Genomic DNA, 13,175 nt, shown 5'->3' on the forward strand with positions numbered 1-13,175 from the left:
GAGATTGATGACGAATCGTGGTTTTATTTCGTTGATTTCAGAGAACTGAGGAGGAGGGGATGGTAGATAAGGCGATATGAATAAAGTATATTTGATCATGAATGTTGATACACGAGTGCGTAATATGCATTCGAGTACTGGATTATTTCGAATGTATTTAGCACAATTTCTTTTGTTACGCATTATTGGACTTTAGATACACATTATTGCAAAATTCAGCAACTCACTATTTTATATATTTTTTTTATTTGTTAGGGATGCACTTGTTTACGAATTTTTGTATTTATTTTTTGCAGATTTATGAATTTACAAGTTTATGCATTTTTTTTTATTTTTTTTAACAAACTTAATTTATGAATTTTTCAATATTTCTTACAAATTTACAAAGTTACGAATTTTTCTATTTATTTTTTTACAAACTTACAAACTTACAAATTTATGAATTCTTTTTTTATTTTGTTTACGAACTTAATTTATAAATTTTTCAATATTTTTTGCAAACCTACAAAGCTATGAATTTTTCTATTTATTTTTTTACAAACTTACAAATTTATTAATTCTTTTTTTATTTTGTTTACGAACTTAATTTATGAATTTTTCAATATTTTTTGCAAACCTACAAAGTTATGAATTTTTCTATTTATTTTTTTACAAACTTACAAACTTACAAATTTATTAATTCTTTTTTTATTTTGTTTACGAACTTAATTTATGAATTTTTCAATATTTTTTACAAACTTACAAAGTTACGAATTTTTCTATTTATTTTTTTACAAACTTACAAACTTACAAATTTATGAATTCTCTTTTATTTTGTTTACGAACTTAATTTATGAATTTTTCAATTTTTTTGCAAACTTACAAAGTTATGAATTTTTCTATTTATTTTTTTACAAATTTACAAACTTACAAATTTATGAATTCTCTTTTATTTTGTTTACAAGCTTAATTTATGAATTTTTCAATATTTTTACAGACTTAAAAAGTTATGCATTTTTTTATTTTTTTACAAATTTACAAACTTACAAAGTTATGAATTTTTCTATTTATTTTTTTACAAACTTACAAACTTACAAAGTTATGAATTTTTCTATTTATTTTTTTACAAAGTTATAAATTTCTCACAACATTTAAAAATATGCAATTTGACCTTTTCCCCAATTAATTCATTTTTCTCAAAATGATACAAAATTTCATTTTGTATAAAATGAACATAAAATACGAAATGAAATTTTTTCATTAATACAAAATGAAATTTTGTATCACACACACAAAATGAAATTTTACATCATTTTATCAAATGATACAAAAATGTATCATGCAAAAGGGATTTAAAAAACCGACTTAATCAGGGGAACCCCTGTACATTCCCCAACCTTATCACCCAACAGGAAAAAACAATTTTTGTCAAATAACTTCCGTTGTATTAATATCTACTTTCATTGACTCACTTGTTTTAATATCACCGATTATTACTTTCGATAAAATAATCAGCCCCGATGTTTCAGCGAATCGATAATGGGATAATGAATACGAACTGTCGGATATCAACATGCTTATTCGTTATCGAATAATGAACATCAACGTCAAAATTTCGTTAGAATGAATGGAAACTTTGCGGGGAAGAAATACGTCACATTATCGATGAATCGATCGCTTAAATGACTGGTTTTATAATGTTGAAGTATTTGAAACGTGAATTGCGGAGAATATTTTGTAGCACTCTCAGAAATGTATTTCAATATTTCAATGTTTAACGTAACGTCGCATAGCTCCGGCTCCATTTACGTCAAACTATCGAGATTTTTCAATATTCCTGTATATTATTTCAAATCTCTTTGAGGAAAGACATTTATCATATTTAGTGGACTTTTTTTTAAATGTTATGTGGTACAAATTTTTGAAGTTATAGTTTAGAGATCTAAAAATTTAGGAATTTTCAAATTGAAAATTGAAAAATTGAAAAATTGAAACGTTGAGAAAATTGAAAAAAATGAAAAATTCACATTAATTTCCTTGAAGAAAGAGATTTATCAAGGAAAATTTAGAAGACCTTTTTTAAAACGTTACATGATATCAATTTTTGAAGTTGCAATTTAGAAATTTAAAAAGTTAAGAATTTTTAAATTGAAAATTGAAAATTTGAAACATTGAAAAATTTAATAATTGTAATTTCTTTGAAGAAAGAGATTTATCAGAGAAAATTTACTAGTCTCTTTTTAAATGTTACATGACACAAATTTTTGAAGTTTAGAAATTAAAAAATTTAGGAATTGAAAAATTGAAAAGTTGGAAAATTGATAAATTGGAATATTGAAAAATTAAATAATTGGAGAATGAAATAATTAAAAAATTGAATAATTGAAGAATTGAAGAATTGAAGAGTTGAAAAATTGGAAAATTGGAAAATTGGGAAACTGAAGAATTGAAGAATGGAAGAGTTGCAAAATTAAAGAATGGAAGAATTGAAGTGTTGAAAAATTGGAAAATTGGGAAACTGAAGAATTGAAAAGTTGGGAAATTGGAAGACTGAGAAATTGAAGAATTGAAGAGTTGAAAAATTGGAAAATTGGAAAGTTGAAGAATTGAAAAATTGAAGAGTTGAAAAATTAAAGAATGGAAGAACTGAAGAGTTGAAAAATTGAAATAATAAAAAATTGAAGAATTGAAGAGTTGAAAAATTAAAGAATGGAAGAACTGAAGAGTTGAAATATTGAAATAATAAAAAATTGAAGAACTGAAGAGTTGAAAAATTAAAGAATGGAAGAACTGAAGAGTTGAAAAATTGAAATAATAGAAAATTGAAGAATTGAAGAGTTGAAAAATTAAAGAATGGAGGAACTGAAGAGTTGAAAAATTAAAGAATGGAGGAACTGAAGAGTTGAAAAATTGAAAAATTGAAAAATTGAAAAATTGAAAAATTGAAAAATTGAAAAATTGAAAAATTGAAAAATTGAAAAACTAAAAAATTGAATAACTGAAAAATTGAAAAATTCACTAATATTAATAAATATCCCTATACATAACATTTCACATAACATAATCGTAAAAGGTCGCCCATACATTTTAATTTCACATCCCAACACACATACTTCAATCTAAAGTTCACGTTTATTTGCATGAAAAACAGAGATTAAAATGATATTTAATTCGGGTGAAAACACGTTTTAGCGTACGGGGTAGCAAAATGTTAACGATTTGATATTTTCGAAAATATTGATGATACTAAAGTACGTCAGCCGATAAAATTGAAAGGTTTTAAAATACAGATTTTACCGACGCGTTTATTTATTTGTCCCGCTTGCGCTTCGCGACAACGTCCTTTATCAGCGCACACGCAGCAGCATTACACTCTGCGTGTTGTGCCCATATTTTAATTTGAATAATTTCTATGTTTTCAAACATGACAAATATTTCTCGGAAATATTCACTCGTTGCACTCTTGATACGTGTTTACACGGTGTACTTTCAAAAATTGCATTTCGAGTCAGATGGAACTTTGTGCCAACAGCGTTTAGTTCGCGTTGCATTCACGTCAAGATGATTTAACTTTCGAGATTCGTTCTAGCGTAACAACGAAAAATACTTGTTCAAACGCTTGTTATTTATTAATAACTTACTATTCGCTATTGTGGATAAGATCATTGAAATTTTATGTTTTTTAAGGTTGGAGGTAGAATACGAGGATGTACGCTTTTCAATGGATATATTATTTCAATAGTATTATATTAGTAATTAATTCTTTTATTATATTTATTTTGTTATATTATTTTATTATATTATATTATATATTGTTATAATATTAATGATTAAAATTATATCTGGTATATATTTCTTTTACTGATACATTAATACTCATATGTGCTCATATGTGGATATAGACTCACATGTACATATGTGTATTATGACGTATAATTATTACTCATAATAAATATGTGAATGAATATAATTGTTATAGTTACTGTTTATTGGTATATTATTAAATTTATATTTTACAGGAGTCACGTTACATATATTACTACTCATAATTATATGTTACATGTGTTACTTATAATCACATATGTATGTACATGAATTGTGCAGCTGTTACATTGTTTCTTTTTATCTCATTAAAATTATATCATTATTGCATGATTTACATTACATACGAACTTACAACCATATGTTACATATGTTATTTATAATTTATTTATGCAAGTAAATAATTTTTCACAACAATCCTAACCCAAATTACACTCGCCAATTTTTTCTTTATCATCAATGTACCATCCTGTACAGAATGTTCTTTTTTATTAACAATACAGTGTTCTCATTCATCGCGAACGAGAAACCCGTTGATTAGGTGGGATAAAAGTAGCGATCCAGCGTCGCATAGAATAATCTCGGGTGATTTCCCAGACGATTTACGGGCCGGCGGCTGTTTGAAATTCCGAAAGTTGAATTCCGAGACGAAAGAACGCCGAAAGGAAAAACGGTGCGGTATATTTTATAGCGAGTACGCTCACCGTAGGAAGAAAAAAAGGTGGTTTTATATCCGAGCGAACAAGCAAAGGATGATCACGGTATCTCTCGATCATGTATGCAGGAACATCCCTGATGGTGGGCTAGCTTTTTGAATTGAGAAAGCGGACAAATCTGTTCTATGGGTTTCGGATAAAATGGACGATTTGCTAAGTTGTTGACGGCCGCTTGTGTGAAGCTGTGATACACGGATATTGAAGAACTAACTATTATATTAATACATATATACATATATATGCTTTTCTGTCGATTTTCGTCGATTTCCGTAGGATTTCTTTGGTTTCTGTAGGTTTTCATTGGTTTCCGTAGGTTTTCGTTGGTTTTCGTAGGTTTTCGTTGGTTTTCGTTGTTTTCCGTAGGTTCTCGGAGGTTTCCGTAGGATTTCGTCGGTTTCCGTCGATCTTCGTTAGTTTCTGTAGGTTCTCGACGGTTTCCGTAGGTTTTCATTGGTTTCCGTCGATCTTCGTCGATTTCCGTCGGTCTTCGTCGATTTCCGTCGATCTTCGTCGATTTCCGTCGGTCTTCGTTGGCTTTCGTAGGTTTTCGTCGGTTTCCATCGGTTTTCGTTAGTTCCTGTCGGTTTTCGTTGGTTTTCGTTGTTTTCCGTAGGTTCTCGGAGGTTTTCGTAGGTTTTCGTCGGTTTCCGTCGATCTTCGTTAGTTTCTGTAGGTTCTCGACGGTTTCCGTAGGTTTTCATTGGTTTCCGTCGATCTTCGTCGGTTTTCGTCGGTCTTCGTCGATTTCCGTCGGTCTTCGTTGGCTTTCGTAGGTTTTCGTCGGTTTCCGTCGGTTTTCGTTAGTTTCTGCCGGTTTTCGTAGGTTTTCGTTCGTTTCCGTAGGTTCTCGGAGGTTTCCGTAGGTTTTCGTTGGTTTTCGTCGATCTTCGTCGGTTTTCGTAGGTTTTCGTTGGTTTCCGTAGGTTTTCGTCGGTTTCCGTCGGTCTTCGTTAGTTTCCGTAGGTTTTCGTTGGTTTCCGTCGGTCTTCGTTGGTTTCCGTAGATCTTCGTTGGTTTCCGTAGGTTCTCGTTGATTTCCGTAGGTTCTCGGCAATTTCCGTAGGTTTTCATCAGTTTCTATCAATTTCTGCTGACTCTTAACTTCAGATTCACATCAATTTCTACCAAACTGTCACTGATTTTAACATCAACTAAATAACCAGTCACCAGAACCAGTTACAACATAAATACCTTACCATATCTTCCTACAGTTCACTAATACGCTAAACGTCACATATTGCATTGCTCTCGAATTCTAAACGCGTCCCATCGTTTTGTCGCAAAGCATTGATAACGTTATCGAACGAAAAGCACCCCCAAGCTTTCACCCAGGCCACGGTACAAAAGCATCGAAAATCGTAGTGAAAGCAGCCACTTTCGAATATTAAGCTTAGCAGGAAAGAATCTGTCGACGCGCTGAATAACTCAATCGGCAGAGAAGTCGCCCGACAAACAGAAGAAGGATCCGGGTTCGAATCACAGTCGCTGTAATCCGATCAATCGATCCTTCTCTTCCCTTAGGCTGCAACGTAACCACGGTATCCAACAAAAGAATACCGAGACCATTCGCGTACCTCGGATGTCTCTCCGGGATGGACAAAATCCCCGAGCTTTACCGAACGTTGTCGACTGTCGACGCAACCTACTCCTAACTAAATGACTTTTGCAAAAATCATGTACATTCGCAATTTTTTAATTTTCAAAATTTAGTGCGAAAATTTTACTTCGAAATTTTTGAAGTTTCAGAAATTTTTTATGTCAAAGTTCAGAAATAAGGCTAGTAAAAGGGACTCGAAAATTTCAGAGGTTCTTGGAATTGATTGAATGAATTTTTGATTGATAGAATGAATTTGAGATTGAAATTAATGAATTTTTGAAATTTTTAGAAAAACATTAAGTCATCGAAGAAATTTTGAATATCTTTTACCCCTAAAAATTGGCAAATGTATGATTTGACATATTCGATAGGAAAATTGCAGCATCGAACGCATTAAACATATCAGTGAAACAGTAGCAGTTCATCAATTTGAAATACGGCGTATTGTTCGACTGTGTCATAATCATTCGCCTAGTCGGATTTACCACCTGTCTGATCTGTTCGGGAATTGTGTTGCGCGATATAGAGTACACGATCAGTCGCAATAAAGCTTGCCACAATAAACTAACAGCGTCTATTGACACAAAGAGCCGGCAGGACTCGTTTTTGTCCTTGGAGTATTACATCGTTTCGTGTTGCAATAACGACCTCGTGGCTACGATTTTTGTTCGTTTGCCCGTTTGTTTGATTGGCGGTTTGCTTGTTTGTTTGTTTGCTTGTTTGTCTAGCGTTGTTTTCTCCACCGTGGTCGATTGCTCCTTTCGAAATTAACCGATTGCCATGCAAAACCGGAACGTATGCTTGATCGTGAAAGAAATTTCTGGTGGTCTTATTTCGTCGGCCATGGTTATTGCTCGGGTTATCGACTCACGGAAACTGGGGCGAGATTTTACGCTTCGTGTCTTGATATCGAATAGCGATGGACAAATATGATGGGAAAGATGTAGGAAGATGGTGGGTTTATTTATTGACTTGATATTTAGAGATTTTTGAAAATTTCGAAGTTTTCTAGTTTTCAAGTTTCAGGTTTCAGGCTTCAGGTTTCAGGTTTCAGGTTTCAGGTTTCAGGTTTCAGGTTTCAGGTTTTAGGATTCAAGTTTCAGGTTTCAGTTTTCAGGTTTCAGTTTTCAAGTTTCAGGATTCAGGATTCAGGTTTCAGGTTTTAGATTTCAGGTTTCAAGTTTCAGGTTTCAAGTTTCAGGTTTCAAGTTTCTGGTTTCAGTATCAGGTTTCAGTATCAGGTTTCAGGTTTCAGGGATCAAGTTTCAGGTATCTGGTTTCACGTTTCAGGTTTCAAGTTTTAAGTTTCAAGTGTCAAGTTTCAGGTTTCAGGTTTCAACTTTCAGGCTTCAGGTATCAGGTATCAGATTTCAGGTTTCAAGTTTCAACTTTCAGATTTCAGGTTTCAAGTTTTTGGTTTCAGTATCAGGTTTCAGGTTTCAAGTTTCAGGTATCTGGTTTCACGTTTCAAGTTTCAGGTTTCAGGTGTCAAGTTTCAGGTTTCAGTATCAGATTTCAGGTTTCAAGTTTCAGGCTTCAAGTATCAGGTTTCAAGTTTCAAGTTTCAGGTTTCAAGTTTCAAGTTTTCAAGCTTTCAAGTTTTGATGTTTTTAAGATTTCACATTTTTTAATGATCTCTTCAGCTATCTTTCTTTTCCTTTTTTCTTCACAATAATCTATAAGATAATTGTATAAGAATATAAAAATAATATATTCATTTTATTCACATTTTGATGGAAATTTACCTGCACAACACAAAGATGGTCGCCAGAGTTGGGACAAATCGATGGTTGTCGGATTCAGAGTGCAATATTCAGAATAGCTTATAATGAGAGTAATAATGATAATAATGATAATATTCATAATAATATCTACGTTAATGCTGATAATTACAATAATGATACTCCGCATTCAACCTGCCACGATTGCTGAAATTTAAAAAGCCAAATGGGAAAATTTCAAAGAAAGAAAAGAAGCTTTAAAAATTTTTTTTAATCCAGAAAATTAAAGAACGAAGACGTTTGCAAATTAAAAATTTATTAACACAAAATATTCACAAATTCTGAAATTTTGTAGCAGTTCAAAAATTAAAAATTTCCACATTTGCAAATTAAAAATTTGTTAACACGAAATATTCACAAATTCTGCAATTTCGTAAGTTCAAAAATTCAAAAATTCCACATTTTTAAATAAAAAAGTTTGCTAACAAAATATTTAAAAATTCAAAAATTTCACATTTTCAAATAAAAAAATTTGCTAACACAAAATATTTATAAAATCTAAAATTTCATAACAATTCCAAAATTCAAAAATTTCACATTTTCAAATAAAAAAATTTGCTAACACAAAATATTTATAAAATCTAAAATTTCATAACAATTCCAAAATTCCAAAATTTCACATTTTCAAATAAAAAAATTTGCTAACACCACAATGTACAAATAAAATCTAAAATAAACCACGATACGTAAAATAAAAATATGTAATAAAAATATACAAATTTTTAAATTTGGTAAAAAATTCGAATTTCACCAATTTTTATATTTACCATTACTTTAAAAAGCACAGTTTAAATGAAGAGTCTACGAGATTTTGCAAAAGAGTATCATTAAAATAAGCGACCGAATCCCTCTCTTTGTTAGTTCTCAAGGTTGGTATCAGTGTATGCTGATTGCGTCCCCCAGACAAGGGTCAAAAATGACCTAAGTCCTCTCTGTGGCTAAGGCGCGAAGATATCGTTGCGGACGAATAGCGAGCTCAGCGTATAAAACGTCGCTTTTCGATCGGGTCTCCCAACGACGAGCGTACCATTTGGATTTTCGCCGTTTAAGTAGAGCCAAGGGGAAGCTAAAGCCGACCAAGCCCAGGAGAAGCTTTGCCATGGAGCCATATAATACCTACGCGAACGACGCTATGCAAATAAATACGCCGCGAACGGGAATGTAGGAAAGTAAAGCGGAGAATAAATTGAAACGACGGAGGCGTCGAGGGACGATAGCAAATTATGGATGATATACACTCGGCACAATGCCCGTGGCAGGTTAGATGGAAATTAAAGATATCAACGGAATTCGAGTTAGATGTCGAGGAATTTTTAGTTTCGTGAATTCTCAACGAGTCACATTCATTTACAAACACTTGATTCACTAATTTTTGAAGACTTAAATTGTTAAAAGTTCAAATATCGAACCACGGAGTAAATCAGAGGACACTCCGTGTCGGTACCTTTGCGGTCCCCTTAAATTTGGGCGGGAAATTCAAATCGAGCAAATCTACTTTCACGTTAATCTCTAATAATTTGGAATATTTTTGTAATAACCACCTTCAATATTATTCACCTTTGCATTAATCACCTAAACTTCATTAGAATGTTAGAAAATTCAATCACTATAACCTCCAAATAAAAATATCAAAAAATTCAACGGAATTCGAGTTAGAAGTTGAGGAATTTTTAGTTTCGTGAATTCTCGACGAGTCACATTCATTTACAAACACTTGATTCACTAATTTTTGAAGACTTAAATTCTTAAACTGTCAAAATTATTAAACCACAGAGTAAATCAGAAGAGACACTCCCTGTCGGTACCTTTGCGGTCCCCTTAAATTTGGGCGGGAAATTCAAATCGAACAAATCTACTTTCACGTCAATCTCTAATAATTTGGAATATATTTGTAATAACCACCTTCAATATTATTCACCTTTGCATTAATCACCCAAACTTCGTTAAAATATTAGAAAATTCAATCACTATAACCTTCAAATAAAGATATCAAAAAATTCAATCACTATAACCTCAAAATAAAAATATAAAATTAAATTTTATCTATGAAACGTTATCTTCGCTTCTCCCAAAAATGGACTTTCCTTTGAATCAAACCTAACCTCACAGTGCACCCACGCTACAAAACAACAAAAACAGCACCACAAACGCGATAAAAAATATCTACCATCAAAAAATATCGATACGATACAGTGGCATTGTCAGAGTACAGAATAATTCGATAACAATGACCTAGGCCGTAAATCAAACAACACGAGTGGACTGCATCGTGCGGCACGGTTGCGATTTGCGTACACGATTCAACATTCGTGTAATTATTACACTCTAATACAATCAGCCGTTAGCCAAATGTTTGGCACGGTGAGCTTAAAACGGTATATATACACATAGACCCCATAGATAGCCATGGTCCTAGCAGCGATACTATATTGACCCTGACACAGGCTTACCAAGTTCGCCAATAGCGCCCCTTCCGCTATGGTCGCTTCTGTTAATTTCATTCGCAAGACTAGTTCCCTAGCTTCTATCGATTCGAGGGTTAATTTATCGGTAACATCTATTACGATGACGATAACACTTTGGTAAAAATTTGTTACTAAGGGATAGACTCGTAGACTAGTTACTTTTAGGTGAGTGTCAATTTTGGTGAGCTTGGAATTTGCAGAATTTTATGTTTGCATGTAAGTGTAGGTTTTTGTAAGTGTTGTAAACTGCAATTCTTTGGTTCACTTATTCAATTATTCTATTTCTTTAATTCTTCAGTTCTTCAATCCCTCAATTCTTCCATTCTTCAACTATTCAATTATTCAGTTATTCAATTCTTCAATTCTTCAATGCTTCAATGCTTCAATGCTTCAATTCTTCAATTCTTCTATTCTTCTATTTTTCAATTCTTCTATTCTTCAATTGTTCCATTATTCAATTATTCAATTCTTCCATTCTTCAATTCTTCAATTCTTTAATTCTTCAATTCTTCAATTCTTCAATTTCTCAATTCTTCAATTCTTCAATTTCTCAAATCACAAATTCCTATACTTCCACATAGCTAGACACCACATCTTCCAAATTTTCTTGATCCCCAAGTCCCAAATTCTCAAATCCCTAAACTCTCAAACCCAAAATTAGAAAACCCATAAATCCTTAAATCCCTAAATTCTCAAATCCCTAAACTCTTAAACCCCCAATTGAAAAATCCCCAAATCCCTAAATTCCTAAATCCTCAAATCCCTAAACTCTCAAACCCCAAATTGAAAAATTCCCAAATCCCTAAATTTCTAAATTCTCAAATCCCTAAACTCTCAAACCCCAAATTGAAAAATCCCTAAATCCCTAAATTCCTAAACCCTCAAAGCCCTGAACTCTCAAACCCCAAATTGAAAAATCCCCAAATCCCTAAATTTCTAAATTCTCAAAGCCCTAAACTCTCAAACCCCAAATTGAAAAATCCCCAAATCCCCAAATCCCTAAATTTCTGAATTCTCAAAGCCCTAAACTCTCAAACCCCAAATTGAAAAATCCCCAAATCCCTAAATTCGTAAATACTCAAAGCCCTAAACTCTCAAATCCCAAATTGAAAAATCCCCAAATCCCTATATCCCTAAATTCTCAAATCCCTAAACTCTCAAACCCCAAATTGAAAAATCCCCAAATCCCTAAATCCCTAAATTCTCAAATCCCTAAACTCTCAAACCCCAAATTGAAAAATCCCCAAATCCCTAAATTCCTAAATCCTCAAATCCCTAAACTCTCAAACCCCAAATTGAAAAATCCCCAAATCCCTAAATTCCTAAACCCTCAAAGCCCTAAACTCTCAAATCCCAAATTGAAAAATCCCCAAATCCCTAAATTCCTAAACCCTCAAAGCCCTAAACTCTCAAATCCCAAATTGAAAAATCCCCAAATCCCTAAATTTCTAAATCCTCAAATCCCCAATTCTACGATTATTCAATTATTCTATTTCTTCACTTTCAGATCCTGAAGAAGGAGGACATCATTGAACTAATTTTTAAAATTAAATCAACATTTTAAATCCTTCAGTAGTTAAAATATATTTTACAAAGAAACAGCTATGCAAAGGTACATTTCGCATGAGATACTGATTTAAAAAGTACTTATAGAAAGGTAGTTTGAGGTTGCAGCGGTTTGGAGCGTTAATCTATTAAAATTCATGTCAGTAGCGAAGTGCATATATACCGAAAACGATTATCGTTTCCTAGCCAGGTCCACGAGCACGTTTTATACTGTGCAATAGGATCGCGTGATAATATGGAACTCTATTTCTCCAACGAAACCGTCGGTATGATCAATAATTAAAGGGAAAGAGCTTCTGGGCTAACACCGCCAGCACATTACCTTCGTCGTCCACGTTAACGCTACTGTTTCTACTTTTCCGCCATAGTTGTTACCGATATTTACAGCCACCATTCCGATCAATTCGATCGTGTACGAGAATAGTGAACTGGCAAATGTTCTTACCAGTGGCGATTTCCGCAAAACGTGCGACGTAAATCGACTCTAATAACAGAAACGAAATGCAAAAGTAACGTGGGGATACACGCGATACATTTTTGCAGTTGAGAGGTTCTTTGGTGAAAGAAATCGTCCACCATTTTGTTCTGCGCTTCGGAAAAGAAGATGGAAGACTGGTGCGGAAGAAATATATTTTATTTTTGACTTCATAGATTATTACTGATATTTGAATCAGCAGAACTTGTAAATTTTTAATTGAGGTTGTGAATTAACTATGAATGGAGAAATTATATTACAAATTTGAAATTATAATTTAAATTTAAATTTGAAATTAAGAAGTCTCGGTTCGTGGACCGAAAAAAGGCTAGCCATCTAGCGGTGAGAAGGGAGAACTAATGGAACTACAATTAGAATCCACTTTTTATATTTATTATCTTTTATGAGTTGCTAACACTTCCGAAACGTTTTAGAACTAATTAATTTTGATTTTAGATGTTTTTGAATGCATATTATTGTCTATTTTGGCTTAAAAATGAATATTAATTAAGTTCGACTGAAAATGGTACAAGTGGCGCCATCTCTCCGGCGAACGGGGTGAACTACACACTTTTGAAACAGCAGTTTCATTAGTTCCCTATCGCCACCACTAGATGGCACCGCCTGCATAATTTTTCCTTTTAACCATCAGAGTCGTCGATTAGGAAGATTTCTGTTATAGAAAGCGTCGGTCAAGAAAAGTTCTGTTTGCACTTCTCAACAAATGATAAATATCAATTAAAACACACTCCAGAACTATACCTCTGGTACCAT

This window comes from Megachile rotundata, chromosome 13 (assembly GCF_050947335.1).
Source record: "Megachile rotundata isolate GNS110a chromosome 13, iyMegRotu1, whole genome shotgun sequence".
NCBI classification, from domain to species: domain Eukaryota; kingdom Metazoa; phylum Arthropoda; class Insecta; order Hymenoptera; family Megachilidae; genus Megachile; species Megachile rotundata.